The sequence below is a fragment of the Zingiber officinale genome, chromosome 11A, assembly GCF_018446385.1.
Source record: "Zingiber officinale cultivar Zhangliang chromosome 11A, Zo_v1.1, whole genome shotgun sequence".
NCBI classification, from domain to species: Eukaryota; Viridiplantae; Streptophyta; class Magnoliopsida; order Zingiberales; family Zingiberaceae; genus Zingiber; species Zingiber officinale.
In genome coordinates, this window is record NC_056006.1 from 2,486,211 (window position 1) to 2,507,276 (window position 21,066).

At 37.9% G+C, this 21,066-nt stretch overlaps 1 long non-coding RNA gene across 1 annotated transcript; it reads left to right on the forward strand.

Moving 5' to 3' along the window:
• The first annotated feature begins 9,182 nt into the window (after positions 1-9,182).
• LOC122032930 lies at positions 9,183-9,927 on the forward strand. The gene is made up of 2 exons (XR_006126250.1): positions 9,183-9,454; positions 9,641-9,927. It is a non-coding gene; the product is annotated as an uncharacterized LOC122032930 (long non-coding RNA).
• The last annotated feature ends 11,139 nt before the right edge of the window (positions 9,928-21,066 follow it).

The following is a 21,066-nucleotide window of genomic DNA, read 5'->3' on the forward strand; positions in this document are numbered from 1 at the left end:
GAAATGTTGTGTATTTATATATATATATATATATAAAATTTATATACTTCCAGCTATGATTTAGGTTGTTGATATATGATTTATGACCCAATTGTTGACTTATAATGTATGATATTGATCTTTAATTTATGATATGAGACTTAGAGATGTGTTAATGGTTCATGATTTGATTTTATTTACAATCAGATCTAATTTGGCTTGTTAAATTGATATTTGTGTTTGACTTATTGCTCTTTTAGGTATTTTCTATGTTGTTAAATTATGATAGTAATTGATCGTGTTTTATAACTGAATTTTTTATTTTTAGATTTGACTAACTGATTTTCTTTTGGTTATTGATTTGATTGGACAATCATCTTTTTTATTTACTTTTATTAACCTAGAGAAATCAAGTGATTATAAGATCAACAATCAAATCTTAGATCAGCCTAGTTTATTGCTACAAAGTGTAGAACTGAACTAGTCTGATCTGAGATCTAATAGTTGGTCTATTTAGCCTAGAATTTGATATATATTCAATTTAGGGGTAGAAAATATCGAATTTTAATATATTGTATATATCATATTGATATATATCGTTCATATCAAAAACTTATATCAAAATTTTTGATACAGTATTATATCATACCAAATTTTTCGATATCGGTGTGAGATTTATTATTTTTTGATATACTAAAATACAAATAATTCTTTTATAAATTATTTACTAGGGTTAGATTTAGTAGCATTGGTTTTTGAAATTCAACAGCCCTGATGCTAAATATATATATATATATATATATTTTTATAATTTTGGTATATCAAGAATATCGAAATATTAAATAATTTTGATATGAACGGTATAAAATTTAAGCATATCAAAATTTTAGTATGATATTGATATATATTTTTTAAATATCAAAATTTTTGATATGATACATAATATGATATACGTACGATATATCACTCCTAATTCAATTCAGGTATAAATTTATCAAAGGTAGTAATCCTTGAGAGAAATCCTTGGCAGAAATACTTGGTAGAAATCCTTGAGAGTGAACCCTAAGTTGTGGAAAAGTCTTAGAAGACTGGAGCAGGTTAATAGTTATTGGATACTCGAGGGGAGACTCAAAGTAGGTCAATAGTGATCGAATAATTGAGAGGAGACCTAGAGCAGGTCAAGGTGACCGGATGCTTAAGGGGAGGCACGGATCATGAGAATAATGATAATTCTTCATTTGAGAGGAGCATTGTTGGGAATATAATAAAAGTTCTATATTAGAAATACATAAAAAAAAATCATGAGTTTAAAAGATGAAAGATATTTCCATTGGTATGAGACATTTTGGATAGAGCTGAAAAATAAATCCATAAGAACTTACGCCCAAAGTGGATAGTATCATATCATTATGGAGATATGTGAATGTTGGTACAATCGTCTTTGAGTCAAGGTTGACCATTTGACTAAGTTCGAGTTGGTTAAAGCTTGAGTTTCGATATTTGACAATATATAAGAGAAAAATCAGTGGGTTAAGGGAGGATCAGACACTTGACTGGGAAAGTCCTGACTGAAGGTTAGACAATGGAAAGTCCGAACTGGAGGTTATGTAATAAAAGTCTTAGGGAGGCTATGTTGTTGTAACGAGAGCAGCAACTCAGTAATATAATTGCACCAAAACAGCAAGCATGCAGTAAACATGTAAATAAAAAGAGAGGTCGAGAAAATGTTATCTCTGGTTGAAGCGTCGACATGCCGACTATCTTTAGAGAATTTATTGCCGCCCACGGTGCAGAGGCTCTCCTGCAAAATTCTCCCAAGATCCGACAACCACTCGCGTCGTCCGTAGGTGCACTCCAAGATGAACGTCGCACTCGGACTCAATCTCAAATCACGGAACCAAGCCTCAAACTCAGAACAAGGAAAGGAAGGGAGCGGACGAACACACAGAGGAAGAAGAGAAAGCAAAGCAGAGCGCAGACTGCATATTTATTCACTCTGAAGCACTGCTTCCCAAAGCACGCGCCGCTTTCTCACGTTGACAGAGCAACCAGGTGCGTCGCTTCGCTTCCTTACGCGGAGAGAACCAACCAGGTGCATCGCGTCGCTTCGCTTCCTCACGCGGACAGAACCAAACCACCAGTTGCGAGGGACAGAACCAAACCAGAGACTGGCAAAAACTAACTAGGCCGCCTACAAGCGTGAAGCCCACGAGCTGAGGATTTGCACCCCCCTGCGCGCGATGATCGTGTGCGTCGCGCCCGGTTTATGGATTTCCAGCTCGAACCCTCTGAAACCACCTGATTTGGGCTCGCCCCGTGCATGCGTGTAGGTCCCCTTAACTTTGCTAAGCAAGGATGGAAGAGCTCCATATATAAGGCCTTCCAACCTTCTGAGCTTAGCAATGTGGGACTAAATACATACACATATGCATTACCAAAAAGAAACAAAAGGAATAGTTTGAATTAAAACTCAACAGGCTAGACAGTGGAAGACCTAGTTAGGAACTAGGCAATAAAAGTTTTAGCGGGATTTGACAGTGGAAGACCTAGTTAGGAACTAGGCAATAAAAGTCTTAGCGGGATTTGGCAGTGGAAGACCTAGTTAGGAACTAGGCAATGGAAGTCCTAGCGGGGCTAGGCAACTGAAAGTCATAATTGAAGGTTAGGTAAGGGAAAGTCTTAACTGGAGGTTATACAATGAAAAGTCCAACAGAAAGGTTGGTAAATAAAAAGTCTAAGTGGGTCAAAGGGTAGTTGGACACTTGGTGATCAGAAGTCTAATGAAAAGTTGACAAGGGAAAGTCCAAGTGGGTCAAGAAGGACCAGACACTTGGTAAACAAGCTCTAGCAGGTCAAGGTTGATCAGATGCTAGGCAACGAGAAGTTTCAACAGATCACGGATGACTAGATGTTGGGCAAAGAAAGTCCTCGTAAGTTAAGGTCAACTAGATACCAGGCAAGATATGAATTTAACTTGGAAAGGATGAAATTAGGGTTAGTAATCGATTGCAAGGAAGTGGAATCGATTGACAAACCCAAAATCCAAAATTTCGAGTTTACATGCTCGGATCGATTGGTCTGATCGATTGAGCAACGCTAATCGATTAAGGCAATCAATTGGTAGCTGTCAGAAAGCTGCTGAATCAATTGGCCTAATCGAATCAATCTTGTCAATAGATTAGGCTAATAGATTCATCCTTGTCAATTGATTAGGCTAATCGATTGACAGTGCAATTTTGTAAGGAAACAATAGGCTGTTGAATCGATTGGCTTAATCGATTGGACACTGCCAAATCGATTGGCAGTAGTTTCTCTGTGAATAGAAGGTTTTGAATTGATTGATTAGCAGGAGTTTTGCAAGGAAATAGTAGCCTACTGAATCGATTGGTATAATAGATTAAGTCTTGTCAATCGATTATGCTAATCGATTGAAGGCATTTTCGTGAAAGAACAGAAAGCCTCAGAATCAATTGGGGCAATTGATTAGAGGCTAACCAATCGATTTGTATGGTTCACCAATTGATCTATCGAACGAAAAAAGTCATTCTGCAAGGTTTGAACGATCGATCTAATATGACAATCGATTGGGGGTAAGACCAATCGATTAGGAGGAGTTTTCCAACCCGAAAGAAACCCTAGAAAAGGGGAGTTTGTGACTATTTGAAGAAGCCAATTCTTGGAGGGTTGTGAAAGAAGTGCTGCTGCATTTTCAACTGAACAAGAGACAATCCAAAGTAAGAAAAAAACAAGCAAAACAAAGTTCATTGTTGTGAAGTCGTGTTTGATTGTATTTCATATTTGCTTTCTTATTTTCTCGTTGTATTTCTTGTACTCAAGATTGTACGAGGTTTCTCTATCTCCAGAAGAATTCTGAGAAGGAGGTTTTCATAGTGAATACTGTGTGAGAGAGTCGGACCTTTAGATTAGTCACTTTAAGGAGGTAGATACTAAGTAAATTGATGTATTAACATTACTTCAAATTTGCCATAACATCAAGTTCGAAAAAGTGAAGCGAGGTATTCACCTCCCTCTAACCTATACACATCCTAATAATGAATTCTCTTAGTCCTAACCATTACAACCCTAATAATTAGGGATTCTGCTTCGTTACAACTGCAATAGCTGATTTTGGTTAATAATATCAAATAGTTCTCAATTATTCCTTCTAGTTCCGAATTGTTGGTTACAGCAAAATCATATTCATTTTGTAATGAATAGAAAACAATCAATGTTTATTAAGTTCTTTTAAGTTAATTTGGACTGTAACTGCCACAGGAATATAAATGCAAATTGGGTGAAAGAATAATTGATTATTTCTATATGTGTAATGATATTACTATATAATAAAAATACATTTAAAAATGACAACTTTATTAGTTGAACCAAGCTGGTAAAATAAAGATCTATTGAAAGAACTTGAAAATAACACTAGCTTACATGACATAATTGATGCCTTCCCACATTATAGTTCACAAATCAAGAACATGCGGTCCTCTCGGGATGGTCTAGTGGCTAGCACATGAGGTGTTGTCATCATAAGAATTGGGGTTCGAATTTCGACAAAGCCGAGGTAAATGCCTCTCTTATGTGCTAGTCACTATTCTAAATGCTAGTAGCCACCCATGATTTACCTTCTCGGTGTTGACCTTGGGATACGTTGGCGGGGGCGCTGGAGATGAGCGTATTCGCCTTTTGCCACCACAAATCAAGAACATGCAAGTTATTCAGAAGAGATCTCTTGACATCTTCCCCACAGAATATGATGCAAGATGAGTTAAAAATCTATCTAATTTTGAATAGTCATAACTTTTAACTTGGATGTCAGAATGAGATACTCTTTGACTTAATCGAAACTCGTTGAGAGATTTATATTTATTATCTGATGGAACCTACAACCCCAAACTTGCATATCCTAAAAACATGATTTAGGGCCTTTTTGGATGTTCCAAATATTTTTTTACTATTTTTTTTAATATTTAGGGTATTTTTGAAAGTTTTACCTATTATGAATTAAGATTTGTCTATAAGCGTTTGTTTAGCTATTTGAGAGATGATTCCTCTATTATTGAATAAAATTTTAATTTTTAGAAAACCTTGAGGATGACGATTTCTCTTTTTGTTTTCTCTACATATTCTCCTTCTAATAAGTCCGTGGGAAAATCGCTATCCAGTTCGGCGTAAAAATATTCCCAACTAGGATAGCTGATTGGCCTCCAGGTGAGATCTACATAAAGAAGACTAAGAGTAAAAATAGATAATATGAACAAGAATCTATGAAAATTGAAAGAATTCAAGTTTGAAAAACAAACAAAGAATACTTATAATGAATATAAATTGTTATATTGTATCTTGCAAAAGCTATATAGAAACAATCTGATTATGTCCTCCAGCCCAGGAACATTAGTTTTTAAAACTATTTGCATATAACTAACTACTTAGAAAATAAGATTTTGACTTGTAGCAGCAGTCCATATTGGAATTCACTTATCGAAAGTGAAAACATAAAGTTCCAAGGAGAAGAAATCAACAATGATCTTCGTATCTAAATTGTTTATAATTTATTAGGAAACATAGATCTAATAAAATATACTGGTATGAAGGGCGGTAAAGGAGTCAAACCGAGCCAAACTTTGTGATTTTTAAACTTATTTGATAAGGTAAATTAGTCAAGTCAAGCTAAACCTAAAATCATCTAAGTCGTTGAAATAATTGTTCAACTTTGACTTTATTTTAATTTTATGAGTTTGAACTTGGTTAAGTTTGATTTGAGCTTGGTTCGTTCATATGTTATTGAGCTCTAAATTCAAACTTATTTAATTATTTGAAACTTTTATATTTTAAATTTGTTTAGTTGGTTATTGAGCTTGAATATTAAGCTTGATAATATAAATATATTTATACATTTTGATTAGCATATTGATAAAAATATTATTGATGAACATTGTTTACAAATGTTATTTATGAATTTTAAAGAGCTGAACACATGTGTTCATGTTTGTTTGTTTAGTTTAACGAATTGTTCAAGCTTACTCATTTAATTGATGTTATATGTATTGAATGAATATAAACAAACTCTTATCAAACTGCTTGTTCAAAAATATTTAATTCATTTATCACCTATCAGTATTTTCCTATTTATCCTTGAGTTTGACCGCAGACAAGTTTGAGGGTGAATGGCCTCACTAGCAAAATGGTAAAATAATGTCATTTTTGAGTTAAGAAAAATATGATAGTTGGTAAAAATAAGTGTGAGAAAAAAGTTTATAAATACAGAATTAAATCTGCAATGAGTGTACAATGGATCCTTCATACCACTCCATGGAAACAGTAAGTAGCGATTGGAATTTCAATCGTTAATCGGTTGCTAAATACACTTAGCGACCTATTAGTGATAAAAAATTTCAGTGGCAAATAGCAATGAAAACTTCGGTATTATAAGTCCTTAAAATTAGCAATGGTATTAAAAGTCCATCGCTAGTGATCCTGTCTGAAAATCGATGAGATAGAAAGTTGGGGATGTGGCACTCCTGTTGACCGTCTATAGACTCCACTCCAATCTGTAACACAGATTACGTCAGTGCCGAGCCAGGGAAGAGGTCCTCGGCGTTGGCCCTCCGACGCTCAAGTCAGTCACCGGCGATGAAGTAGAAGGCGGAGCAACGAGAATGAATACTAACAAAAACAGTGTATCACCTATTACGTATTACGTTCTGCATACCTCAGCCGATATTTGGACCCCCCTTATATAGAGCTCCTGTAGTGCGCATGCACACTTTCCTAGGTGAGCACAATTCCCAAAATTTTTTCTGGAAAAACTTGTCAATAAAGTATCCCTGACACAGTACCTTAACAGGCCAAGCATATCTCTGAAATAACAGTGGAACTTTCCGTCATACGATCTTCTGGTTGTCCATGCCCGGTGTCAGCGGCACCAACTCCCAAAGGGATGCCAATGGATACCAGAGAGAGAATATGCTGCTAGGCCTAACAAGTTGGCCACTCGGCCGAAATTTTGCTATTCCTGTGTCTGTCCGCTTCCGGAATTCCACTGTGCTTATGTCATGTTCGCTCAGCCGAAGTTCCACCATGCTTGTGTTACGTCCGCTCGGCCACATTTTCTCTGTGCTTGTGTCGTGTCCGCTCAGCCGGAGCATGATATCCTGAACGGCTGATGATATTTGAACGTTGACCGTCTTGACTTTGACCCTCACTGTGGCAGCTATCCTCCGCGTGGTGAGGCCCGCCCTTATCACCGCATCACATGCCTGCTCGTCAAGTCTAGTCGAAGGAGGCTGCAAGTCCGATTAAGGAAGGAGTGGTCCACATGGCAAAAAATTATGAGCGACATTTATTAAGGAAGGGGTAAAGTAATCATCATCTTGATTAATATTCGTGCAAGCATTACTACGCATTTATGACGTATGATATGCCTATTTTAAAGGCACTACTATGGCAGTGGGGAGCACGGGCAGTGGAATAATACCTGTTCAGACAAAATAGTCGATCAAAGGTTGCGAGAAGGAGTTAACACACACCGGTCTAGTCAGTTGGACTTGTAACCTTCTTCAACTAGACTTGAAGGGGAGGTTTGTGATACAGCGTGTAAGGGTGGAGTCCCCAAAGTAGTATGAGAGTGAAGAGTATTGGCTGATATGACGGTCAAAGTCAAGAGGGAGTTAACTTAGGCCTTTGGCCAGCCCTGGTGGGACAAAGAACACTCGAACAACCATGGGTGGTCACACCCTCGAGATTTTCCTATATGGATTTGATCGGAGGTTTTTCAGTGGTTGACCCATGGGCCCGATAGGTCCGATGGACTAGATCGCTCCCCTTAGGTCCAACTAGATTCGCTGTCTAATCGGGTAGGGGATCCTCTAGGTTCGACCAAACTTTTTGGCTAAGTAGACAACCATCACCAGATAGATTAAGTTGTCGAGACTCACCTAAACCATACTATTACCTAATCCCTCTTATCTGACCGGACCTATTTGGGGTTGAGGTTTGATAGAATATCATGAAAGGTTAGAGCTATTATAGGAACATCATCAGAGTCCCTCAAGGCCTAAAAAGGCCCATCAATAATGGATAGCAGCTAGTCAGCCCATTCGACCCAATAACCCGATATCTATTTTAACGCCATATGTAACGGTTGTTAGGTAATCACTGGAATATCCTCTGCGCAAGCAGTAAAGTGGATGCTTCTGTCGTCCCTATAAATGACAGTACGGTTGGTCTTATTATAGCAATACGCCTAGTTAAATGTGCTAGAGAAAATGACACTATATAAGAGGTATTTTCTGCACGTGCAAGTGAGTTCTTCCAGTTGCTTTTCATTACTCATCATTACTGTTCTTCGATTACACTCACTAAGCCATCCTCCTTACTAACTTGAGAATCGGCCTGACTGTGCCGGAGACTCCTCCCTGGTCCGTCTACTAACGTTTTCTTCTCCTTCCATTCTCTATGACGTGGCAAGCTTCCTTGTGGTCAGAGATTCTTTTCGCTCAAGGTCTTCTTGTTGTCATCCCATACACCATCTCAGCAGCGATCCATCTTCACCGATTGTAGATATGAACACCCATAATACTTAATTTGACCTTAGAAGAAGTTTTAGGTAGCCAATTGAGGATGAATTGTTTCTAAATAGCCAAACTCTGTTATAGGTGTTGAAATATGTTAGTATTATTTTAGGAAGATATTCTTTTACTTGATTTATTGTGTATTGTCTTTTTCCTAATCTATCTTGTATGTACGTAGAGATATATCTTGTACATAATATTCAATGAAGAATATTTTTTTTCCAAAATTCTCTTGTCTTCTTATTTCTTTACATTTTATACATAAAAATGTTGCTTAATTTGCAATTATTCTATTTATTGAAGATAAAAGAATTATTCTATTATATATTTATGGTAATAATTTTTTCTTATGAAATTATAAATTAGTACGCGATTTTATTTTCATGTCCGCTTTTTAATAATAAATGCAATTATATCAACCATCCCAAACAAGCAATTTGTGGAGCCTTATCAAAAACGACACCTGCCCCTACTGCCGCTGTTGGAGATACGAAGATTTTTTCTGAAACAAAGTGGAATAAATGATTTTAATCTTTTCATAATTTATGTGTTGAATGGTTAAAGTCTAGATTATTCTTTTTTAGTAGTATTTAAGGGGATGAACCCCTAAGTGCTTGTAACTCAAGAGAAACAGGAGGAGGAGGAGGAGGAGGAACTGAGTGAATAGATTTTATTGGATTGCGGATATGAAAGTGTTTACAAAGGAGATATGGGATACAATCAGTTTGATTGTCATATTGAAGCCAGAGTTATTTATGAGAGAGAACGAAAGAATCGGTAAAAGAAATGCCTATATTGTTTTCCAAGTTAAGTGTAGGCACATAGTCAAGCTCTTGGGCTGAGCTGTTGTTTGGAAGTGGAAGTTCCCATGTTGGTCTATGAGTTTATCCTTAATGGTAACTTGATTGATCTAATCCACAGCAAGAACATAGATAAAGTCCATTTGGACGTGTGCTTACATGCTGTTGATGATTCTGCTGATGCTCTTGCTTATTTACACTCTTCGGCTTCATGTCTCCATGAAGTCTGCCAATAGCCTCTTGCATGCATGAAAATTACAATGCAAAAGTTTCTGATTTCAGGGCTTCAAGGCTAATTTCCAAGGATGAAGACCAGTGGTGACTTTGATAAAGTTCAAGCAACAGCATCGATACTACAAAATGGTGGGGAGACCTTGCATCCTGTTCCATCAGATGCTTATCAAATGCTTAGTGGTAGCAGCACTAGTTATGCTTGATAATTTAATATGCAAGGTAAAGACGATGTGGATGGTACCTAAAGATATCAACTTTAAATATATATTTTTTAAAAAAGTATTTTCTGCCTGCAATAATTAAAAGTGCAATGCGACATAGTCAATCAACTGCAAGCAAGGAGCAATGTGGTGAGATCAGCTACGTGTGTTAAAAAAACAAGGACGAGCATTGTGATAAAATTTGATTGGGCATGATATTTGACTGATCAATCATTACAGTATTTATATTATTTATATTTGATTTAGTAAATAAGTACTTAGAGAGCATATTAAGCATAACTATATATATTTTCTACCTCTCGTTTTCAATGGATTAAATAGATATCCACAAATGCTCTATTATATATCGATTTAAATGGTTTCTGTAATTTCTGAAACCATGTATTAGAAGGATGACTTGTCACACCCCGGGAGAGTTTCTATCAAGGAAATTTCGGTAGCTTTTTTCCTGTACGGATGACAATCTGAAACTTATCTACAAGTCCTCAGGGCCCCTCAATTCTCGGCCAACACGGCCGGAATATATACAATAAAATAAACAAACATTTACACAGTTTATATAGACAGCATCCGACTGACAATCACAACCACGCAGTTTATTATAAAACCTATACCACTACTCGAGGAAAACACAACCCACCACGGAAAACTATCGTAGCGGAAAAACATGTAGTAGACCAAAACACGATATAAAAATTATCGAGTACAACCACACATCACAAGTATGTATGAACATAACAAGGAAATCAAAAATCCAAAAATAGAAAACCGTCGCGACTCAGTGTGGGGACTAGTGACTGGAACCTCTTGACAACTTCAACCTGAAATAATAATAATCAACGGGGTGAGTTTAACAACTAGCAGGTATCAATCTGACATGCATAACAAGATATATCTAACAGTAATAATAATGGAGTACATTCTCCTGATCGATAACAGGAAATGCAAAAATTGAACAAGCAAAGAAGCTGTACTCACCAGGGTTTCCTATCCTGACATAAGGGTTGTCAGACCAGATACCTCATGTCTCCTATATGCATGTCAATCATATGCAACCCAGACAAATGCAGCATCCAAAATGTAGCAATTACAAGTAATAAATGCAATCCATGCATATGATGCAAATGACATGGTCACCCCTGACGCCAGTCAACCATCTCACACACGATGGTGAGACCGAGTGGGTAGGGTCATGACAACTGTACACTTTGTCATCACTACTCCTGAGTGATCGAGTGGATAGGATGCTGTCAGAGTACACCTATCCTCCTACCCCAAATTATAAGTGAGGGAGCTCAATGCTCTCATCTCCCTGAGATAGTCCAGAGGAGGGATCCTTGTCCTGCTACCACGCTGCTATTGGTTGCTACACCTGGATACCGTTCTATTCCCCTGTACAAAAATTTTGTACAAGCATAGAACTTTCCTAACTACCCTTGTGCTCTACTAAAGTTCAAACTTGGATTGCAAATGATGCTTTATATTATTAATCCAAGTTGTCCTTCAAAAGTTAAATTTGGATTGGGAACGATGCTTAACATTCTTACTCTAAATTTAACTGATGTGTTCTTCACAAGTTAAACCATATTACAGAAGCTAATTAAATATCTATTTCAAAGATCGACTTCCAGGTTAAACGTGGCGAGGCACTAGGCCTTCTTGGGTATGAGATCATCCACCACTGCCTAAACAAAGACTTTCAAAGAAATCAGATATTTAATTTCTTACAGTAAACTAGGTTTAACTATAGAGACCACAATAAAAGCACAATATCGAAACATGAAATCGAAAAATGATAACATCACGATAACATAAAACCAATAGCCTCTTGTGTTTGGTATTTCAAGATTTATACAAAAAGATGAACTAGTTATGATGCAGAAACAAATAATTAGTTATACCTTTTTGTAGCTTATAGACCTTTTGATCTTTTGTCGTATTCCTCTCCTTATCTCGGACGTCGTGTGGGCGACGATCAACTAAGATGAGAACCACCCAAGCCTTTCTTCTTCCTTCCAAGCTTTCGACCACTAACCAATATCCAAGGGATGCTAGGAAACAATGCCTCCTTTCTCTCCTTCTTCTCCAAGCAAGATCCGACCACCAAACAATCTCCAAAAGATGATGCCGCCGACCACCAAAGAAGTAGAGAAGAGGAAGAGCAAGGGCCGACCACAAGGAATAAAAGAGGAGGAATAGAAGATGTGTTACTCATGGGGTAACCCCCTCCCTCTCTTTTATAATCCTTGGTTATGGTAAAAAAAAGGAAAGTTTTAAACATAATTAAAACTTCTTTATTTTCCTTGCCAATGATTAAAAAGGAAAATTTAATTAAAACTGCATTTTAATACATGTTATGGCTGGCCATATCAAGAGCTCAAAATAAGGAAAGTTTTAAACATAAAATTAAAACTTCCTTATTTGTTTCCGGTAAGAAAAATTTTAAAATAAAATTTCTCTTTTAATTTCTATCATGGTTGGTTATAAAAGGAAACTTTTAGAAATTAAAATATCTCTTTTAAAACATGTGGATGATTATAAAAAAGAAAGTTTTATCCAAAAATTAAAATATTTCTTTTAAACATTATAGATAATTACAAATAAGAAAAGATATCAAATCTTTCTTTTAACTCATTGTAGAAATCTATAAAAGGAAATATTTTTAAAATTTTAAAAACTCTCTTTTTAAAATCATAGCTTCCACAAAAGGAAAAATTTTAAAAAATTAAAACATCCTTTTATTTTTAATATGGTCGGCCACCTGGCTTGGGCTCCAAGCTTGGCTGGCCAACTTAACCCCTTTCAATGGCTTGGCCAACCCTAGCTTGGGCTTCAAGCTTGGCTTGGCTGACCACATTGGGATGGGTAAGAAGTTAGATTTTGGTGGATATAAGACTTTATAAATAAAGGGCTACGACAAGGACCAAGAGAAGGAATTGGTTTTGGTCTCCTGATGAGCTTGAGCTTCTAGTGTTCGCCCCAAACACCGAACTCAAGTTCATCAATAATAACTCATACCACTAAAGAGTTATTATTGAACTACCACACCAATCCCATATTACAATATGGGCTCCTTCTTATTATAAGTGTGATTATCTCCCTGTGTTTAAGATATCGAATATGATCTATTAAATAAATGAGTTACTGACAACTCACTTAATTAATTTCTAGCTCCAAGAGTAGTACCACTCAACCTTATCATCATGTCGGACTAAGTCCACCTGTAGGGTTTACATGACAAGCCTTATGAGTTCCTCAAGGGGACATTATCAACCTAAATTACTAGGACACAGTTTCCTTCTATAATCAACAACATACTATATAAATAATATCATTTCCCAACTTATCGGGCCTATTGATTTAATGAACTAAATCTCACCCATTGATAAATTAAAGAAACAAATACTAAGTATATGTGTTTGTCATTATATCAGGATTAAGAGTATGCAATTCCATAATAACAAAGGTCATGTTATTTTATGTAGTCAGTATAAAAAGAAACTACCTCAAATGGTCCTGCTCAATACACACATATTGTACTAGTGTAATTATATAGTCAAGATAAACTAATACCTAATTACACTACAATCATTCTAATGGTTTGTTCCATTCCATCTTGGTTATAAGCTATTATTTATAATTTATAAGAAACTGATAACATGATCTTTTGTGTGACACCACACACCATGTTATCTACAATATAAATTAAATGAACAATTACATTTAGCATATAAATGTAAATATTTGACCAATGTGATTCTTATTTCATAATAAATATTTACAATAGCTAAGCTTTTAGGATACATTCTAAAAATCCCCCACTTATACTAAAAGACTATCCTGTCATAAACGTTGCCATACATCTGATTCCCATCCCCTCAACATGCCCATCAAAAGCTCTCGCAGGAAGGACTTTAGTGAAAGGATCTGCCAGGTTATCTGCTGATGCAATCTTGGCGACAACAACTTCTCCTCGCTTTACGATATCTTGTATCAGGTGGTACTTGCGCTCTATGTGTTTACTCGCCTTATGGGCTCGTGGTTCCTTCGAGTTTGCTACTGCACCACTATTATCACAATAGATTTTGATGATTTTGGGTAAACCAGGAATCATATCTAAGTCTATTAGGAAGTTCCTAAGTCATACAACTTCTTTGGCTGCCTTAGAGGCTGCCACATACTCAGCTTCCATGGTTGAGTCTGAAACACATTTCTCCTTAACACTCCTCCATGCAATGACTCCACCTCCTAAAGTAAACACATAGCCTGATGTAGACTTACTATTGTCCCTATCTGATTGGAAGTCAGAATCCGTGTAACCCACAGGGAGCAAATCACCTGCTTGGTAAATCAACATATAATCCCTAGTTCTTCTCAGGTACTTTAATATATACTTTACAGCAGTCCAATGTCCTTGTCCAGGGTTTCTTTGATATCTGCTAACCATGCCCATAGCTAAACAGATATCCGATCTCGTACACAGCATTGCATACATTAGGCTTTCGACAGTCGAAGCATAAGAAACTGCCTTCATGTCCTCTATCTCCTTTGATGTCTTCGGAGACATCTCTTTAGATAAAGCTACTCCATGCTGAAAAGGTAGAAAACCTTTCTTAGAGTTTTGTATGCTAAAATGAGCAAGGATTGTATCAATATATGAAGCTTGGGACAAGCACAACATCCTTTTCTTGGGATCCCTTATTACTTTGATCCCAAGAATATGTGCGCATTCTCCCAAGTCCTTTATATCAAATTGCTTGGACAACCATACCCTTACTTCTGACAACACTTTGACATTGTTCTCAACTAACAAAATGTCATCTACGTATAGTACAAGAAATATCACCATGTTTCCGTTATACTTCTTGTATACACAAGACTCATCCAGACACTGAATAAATCCATAGGACTGGATTACTTCATTAGACCGGATATTCCAAGATCTTGAAGCTTGCTTCAGTCCGTAAATAGACCGATTAAGCTTGCATACAAGATGCTCTTTTCCCTTTACAATAAACTCCTCTAGTTGCTTCATATGGATGTTTTCTTCAAGACTTCCGTTAAGGAAAGCTGTCTTGACATCCATTTTCCAACCCACATAATCCATATGAGCAGCAATAGATAAGAGTATCCGGATAGACTTAAGCATAGCTACCGGTGAAAAGTTTTCCTCATAATCGATTCCCTCTTTATGAGTATATCCCTTCGCTACAAGCCTTGCTTTAAAGGTTTCCACCTTCCTATCTGTCCCTCTTTTCATTTTGTAGACTCATTTACATCCAATGACTTTTACACCATTTGATAGTTCTACTAGCTTCCAGACTTTATTAGAATACATAGATTCTATTTCTGAATTCATTGCTCTTTGCCAAGATACTGCATCTTTATCTTGGAGTGCTTCATCATATGTTCGGGGATCAGGTTCATGTTTATCAGGGATCAAGTCCAAAGATTCTCTAAAAAGCATGAATCTTTCAGGTTGCCTAACAACCCTCCCACTACGATGAGGCACTGCCTGTGGTTGTGTATCATTTGTGACATGTGTGTTGGAGCAATCCCAATGGTCCGTGAGACCATGTGTTTTGGTGTTTGGGCAAAGGGTTTAAGTTAGGATTGCCCTCGTTATTTGATATGTGTACTTGAGTTGTGCCGGACTGCAGGTGACACATGTGACTCAGGTTGACGGCTTCGGGTCCGGTGAAGGATGGAGCATCCGAGAGACCGTGGACAAGGCAGCAAGGACAAGGGCCGAGGGAAGCGACTTCGAGGCATACACGAAGGATGACATTGGGGACGAGCCGCGGGCTTGGATGCATCCGAGGGACGAGAGCCAAAGGAAGTAGGCTTGAAGGCAAGAGGTCAAGGCTGCAAAGAAGAGTCAAGTGAGTCGTGAGGGTCCGAGTGCGAGAGAAATGTACTCGGGATGGGAAACCCTAAGTTTAGGGTTGTACCAGTCGACTGGTACAAGGACCAGTCGACTGGTGGTGAGCACAGAAGCTCTCTGTGCCCAAAACGGCTGGGACCAGTCGACTGGTCCTGGGACCAGTCGACTGGTCCAGGGACCAGTCGACTGATAGATAGCCGTTGAGAGAGACGTTGGGTTGGCACCAGTCGACTGGTGCAAGGACCAGTCGACTGGTAACGGGCAAATCAGCAAGGCTGATTTCCCCAAGCTCTATAAGAGGGAGCTTGGGATGGCCGGTCAACCTGACGAAATTAGACTTGGTTGAAGCCTAATTAGTAATCACCAAAGTGCTCAAGGTTCCCTTGTGTCCAAGTGTTGTTGGTGAGTGTTGTGGTGAGGTTTCTCCACCCACAAGGAGGTTTGAGCTAGCCGGAGTTTCCGGGGACTAATCCACCAACGGATTGAGGGATCGTCCACCTTACGGACAGCCGTGGACTAGGAGCATCATCTCCGAACCACGTTACATCGAACGTGTTAGTGATTTGGTTTGCATTTCCTTTCTTTGTCTTGTATTTAGTTTAGCTTGTTTGTTTTTATTTGTATTCCGCTGCGTAAGCTAACAATAGTGTAGGAGCTAACGATTTGGGGGTGCCGTCTATCCAATCCCCCCTTCAAGCCGGCCACCGATCCTCCAACAAGTGGTATCAGAGCGAGGACGCTCTCCGTTGGACTAACCGCCAAGGAAGCACAAGATGGCCGGGTTTATTGTCCCTCCAAAATTTGAAGGAGGAAGCCTTGGGGACATCACGTATTGGATGATGAGGATGGAGGTTTTCTTCAACACGGATTGGGACACCATGATGGTGGTAAATGAACCATTCGAAGTCCCTAAAGACAAGAAAGGGAAGAAGCTACGACCACGATATTGGAAGGAGGAGCAAACCACACGGTCAAAGGCAAACGATAAGGTAATATCTATTTTGATTGATATTTTTCCTAATAACTTGATGAGTCGTGTAGGTGACTATGAGAACACCCACGATTTGTGGAGCAAGGTGAAGATGGTTCTACGGGAAGAACCTAAACCTACACAAGAAGAAGAAGAACCCAAGGAGATGGGTTTAATTGCTCAAGTTGAGGAGGAGCAAACAGAAGTTGAGCCATGCTCAACATCTGAGGAGGAGAAGGAAGATGAGACATCATCTACATCCTCAATAATTGAAGAAAATTCCAAGGCAAGTGAAGAAGAAGAAGAGGTCTTGGAAGTGGTTAATCTAGCAAGCACCTCCACCGAAGCAAAGTTAAAGGACCATATTGTGTGCTTCGATTGCAATGAGAAGGGACACTACAAGAGTAGGTGTCCAATGAGTAAGAAGAAGGTATCTCCCAAACTCAATTCAATTCCTTTAGAATCTAATTTGAGTTGTAGGAAGAAGAAGGAGAAGAAACACATTAGATGCTTCATGTGTGGAGAACTTGGACACTACCACACAAGATGCTCGAGGAAGGAAGAGTTCAAGAAGTTGGAGCATCTAAAGAAGTGGGAGAAGAAGAAGAGGAACTCAAGTCAAGGGGGAGCTTCAAGGGTAAGGGAGGTATACCCTAATTTGAAATGCAATGCAAATTCTTATGTTCCCATGCATGCTAGGAAAAATAATGATTATCATTATGTAGCAATGCAAAATTTTGAATTTAAGTATCATGATAGGAATAGGGTTAATGTAGATCAAAACCCTAGGAGGCCAATTCATGAAAAACCTAGGAATGGTAGACCTAAGGAGGCCCAAGGCATTAATCCTAAGAAGGGGAGACATATGCCTAGAAAGGGTAGGTCTAGGAATGTCCAAGGTGGACATGTTGACTCTAGGTTTCTAGAAAGGGAGAATCAAGCTTTGAAGGCAAAGCTTGATGGTTTAGAGAAATTTCTTAAGAGATTCACTATTGGATCTAAGGGATTAAGTATGGTGTTGGGTAGTCAAAGACCCAACAATGATAGATCGGGCTTGGGATATCGATCTAGTCCCTCCAAGGTCAAAAGGAGACCATGTGCCAGGGTGACACATGATAAGGGCAAGGGAGAGTCATCCAAGGCCAATAAAAAGAAATATGCTAGGGTTGCATATGACTATGGCAAGGATGATGTGTCCAAGGTCAAGAAGATAAGGAGTGTTGGATGTATACTGAAATCCTAAGCTTTGTAAACATTCATTATGAATAAAGAATCACATTTGGTCAAATTGTCTACATTTAGTTGTAGTTGTTCAATTAATTTATACTGTAGATAACATAGTATGTGGTGTCACATGCAGAAGATGATGTTATCAGTACCTTATAAATTATAAACAGTAGCTCACGACCAAAATGGAAAGGAACAAACCATTAGAAGGTCGTAGTGTAATTAGGTATCAGTTTATCTTGACTGTATAATTACACTAGTACACTTAGAGTGTATTGAGTAGGACCATTTGAGGTCGTTTCTTTTATACTGATTTTATAAAGAAACAAAGACCTCGGTTATTATGGAAGTGTGTGCTCTTATTCCTAATATAATAACAAGCACATATATTTGATATTTATTTCTTTAATTTATCAATGGGTGAGATTTAGTTCGATGAATCAATAAGCCTGATATGTTGGGAAATGATATCACTTATAGTGTGTGTTGTTGATTATAGAAGGAAACTGTGTCCTAGAGATACTAGGTTGATAATGTCCCCAAGAGGAGCTCATAAGGATTGTCATGTTAAACTCTGCAGGTGGACTTAGTCCGACATGACGATAAGGTTGAGTGGTACTACTCTTGGACTAAGATATTAATTAAATGAGTTGTCAGTAACTCACTTAATTAGTGGACATTCGATATCTTAAACACAGGGAGACTAACACACTCATAATAAGAAGGAGCCCAAAAATGTAATTTGGGATTAGTGCGGTAGTTCAATAATAGTTCTCTAGTGGAATGAATTATTATTGATAAAATTAAGTTGTGTGTTCGGGGCGAACACGGGATGCTTAATTTTATCGGGAGACCAAAACCAATTCCTCCTCTCGGTCCCTATCGTAGCATCTTATTTATAGAGTACTATACCCACCTATACCCACTTTCTATACCCACCTAAAAGGGGCCGGCCAAGGTAGCTTGGGAACCAAGCTAGGGCCGGCCTAAGCATAAGTTGGGGTGGCCGGCCCTAGCTTGAACCCAAGCTAGAGGGGCCGGCCATATTAATTTAAAAAGGATTTTAATTTTAATTTTTATTATGTGGAAGATATAATTTATTAAAGAGAATTAAAATTAAAATATCTCTCTTGTAAAAGATCTACAAAAGATTAAAGAAAGAGATTAGATCTCTTTCCTTATTTGTAGATTGGTGAGATATTTTATTTCTCTTTAGAAATTATTCACATGTTGTAAAATTAAAATTATAGAAATTTCCTTTTATCAACCATGAAGAGATTTTGAAGAGAAATTTTATTTTTTAAAATTTCCGGAAACAAATTAGGAAGTTTTAATTGTTGATTGAAACTTGTCTAATTTGATGTCATGATGTGGCCGGCCAATATAGATTAAATTGGGAAATTTTATTTTATTTTTCTCAATTAAATCATGTCAAGGAAATTAAGGAAATTTTATTGTAATTAAATTTCCTAATTTGCCTAGGCCAAGGAATATAAAAGAAGGGGTGAGGGTGCCTTCATGAGAGATAACCTCTATTATTTCTCTCCCTCTTTTGTTCCTTGGTGTGGCCGACCATCATCCTCTCCCTCTCTTCTTCTTGTGGTGGCCGAACCTCTCTCTCTTCCTTGGAGCTCTTGCGGTGGCCGGATACTACTTGGAGAAGAAGAAGAAGAAGAAGGAGAGAAAGCTTGTATCTCTTGGAGCTTGGTTGGTGTTTTGTTCTTCATCCTTGGTAAAGCTTGTTGTGGCCGAACCTAGCTAGGAGGAGAAGAAGGTGGTTGGTGGATTCTCATCTCGGAAGATCGTTGCCCACACAATGTCCGAGGTTAGAAGAGGAATACGGTAGAAGATCAAGAAGTCTTTCTAGAAGGTATAACTAGTTATTTTTCCTTTTCCGCATCATACTAGTTATTTATGGAAATAATACCAAATACAAGAGGCTTACGATTCTAGTATTTCGAATATGTTTTTCGATGTTGTGTTCTTTTGTTTTATTTTTCCTTGTGATTTGATTGTTCTTTTCGGTTAACCTAAAGTTATTTTAGGAAATTAAATATTAGCTTTCTATAAAAGGTTTTGTCTAGTCGGTGGTGGATGCTCCCATATCCAAGAAGGTCATGTGCCTCGCCACGTCAGTACTGGGAACCAATTATGGAAATTAATATTTAATGGAATTAATAACTTAAGGTGATTTGGGTCGAACGTGTTAAGTTCCGCAGGAGACCCAAGTCAAAACCTAAAAGAACGAATAGATTAAGTTTTGGATCAAACGTGTTAAGTTCCGCAGGCGATCCAAAATTTAATTTAAAAGAACACATGGTAGCTAGGAAAAGGTTCAGACCTTTGTACAAAATTTTTGTACAGTGGAACCTCTAGGTTTTCCGAGTAGCAACCAACAAGGAGATCTTCTAAGGGACATCATTGTGGCCTAGCCATTGTGGATGAGTCACCTAGGGAGGTGGCTAAGGCAAAGAGCTCTAGGGGGAGCTCTAAGAGTCAATTTGGGACCCATGGCAAATGGATCTTAGGTGGGTACTACTTGGGAGTCTAGAGGAGCCATGGAGTGTGCCAAAAGGTTTGGAGATGGATTTGAGTGTCAAACCTAGGGATTTGGCACACATGGTTTGTGTTTCATGCAAGAAATATGACATTTGGGGTCATATAGCGTGATAATTGGTTTTGGATGTATAGATGCCATGTAAACCCATGCTAGGGATGCATTGTGGGTTGGTATGGGCAAATACATCAAAAGGAAGCCAAAACTAGGACTTTAGGTCAAGGTTCAATTGAACCATTTAGTTAGTTTTGGATTTTGTGTCAATCTTGGGATTGGTGATAGATACATTTTGTAATGTATTTTTCCCAAGTAGACAAGGGTACAATAGACCTCTCCACAAAATTTGGGAATTTTTGGAGGTCTAGGGAATTTCTGGTGCATTTCTGAAGTTGGCCTGAAAAGGCTGATTTTTTCAGAAATAGGGTACCAGTCGACTGGTACAGATACCAGTCGACTGGTAACAGTATTTTTCGACCACAGAATGGTTCTGTAAGGTTGTCGAAGGGGGCAGTCGACTGGCACATAGGGCAGTCGACTGATACCAGTCTGAAATTGTTTTCAGCATTGGTTTGTGACCATGTCAACTCGCTTAGATGTATGGGATCCAAGGGGGAT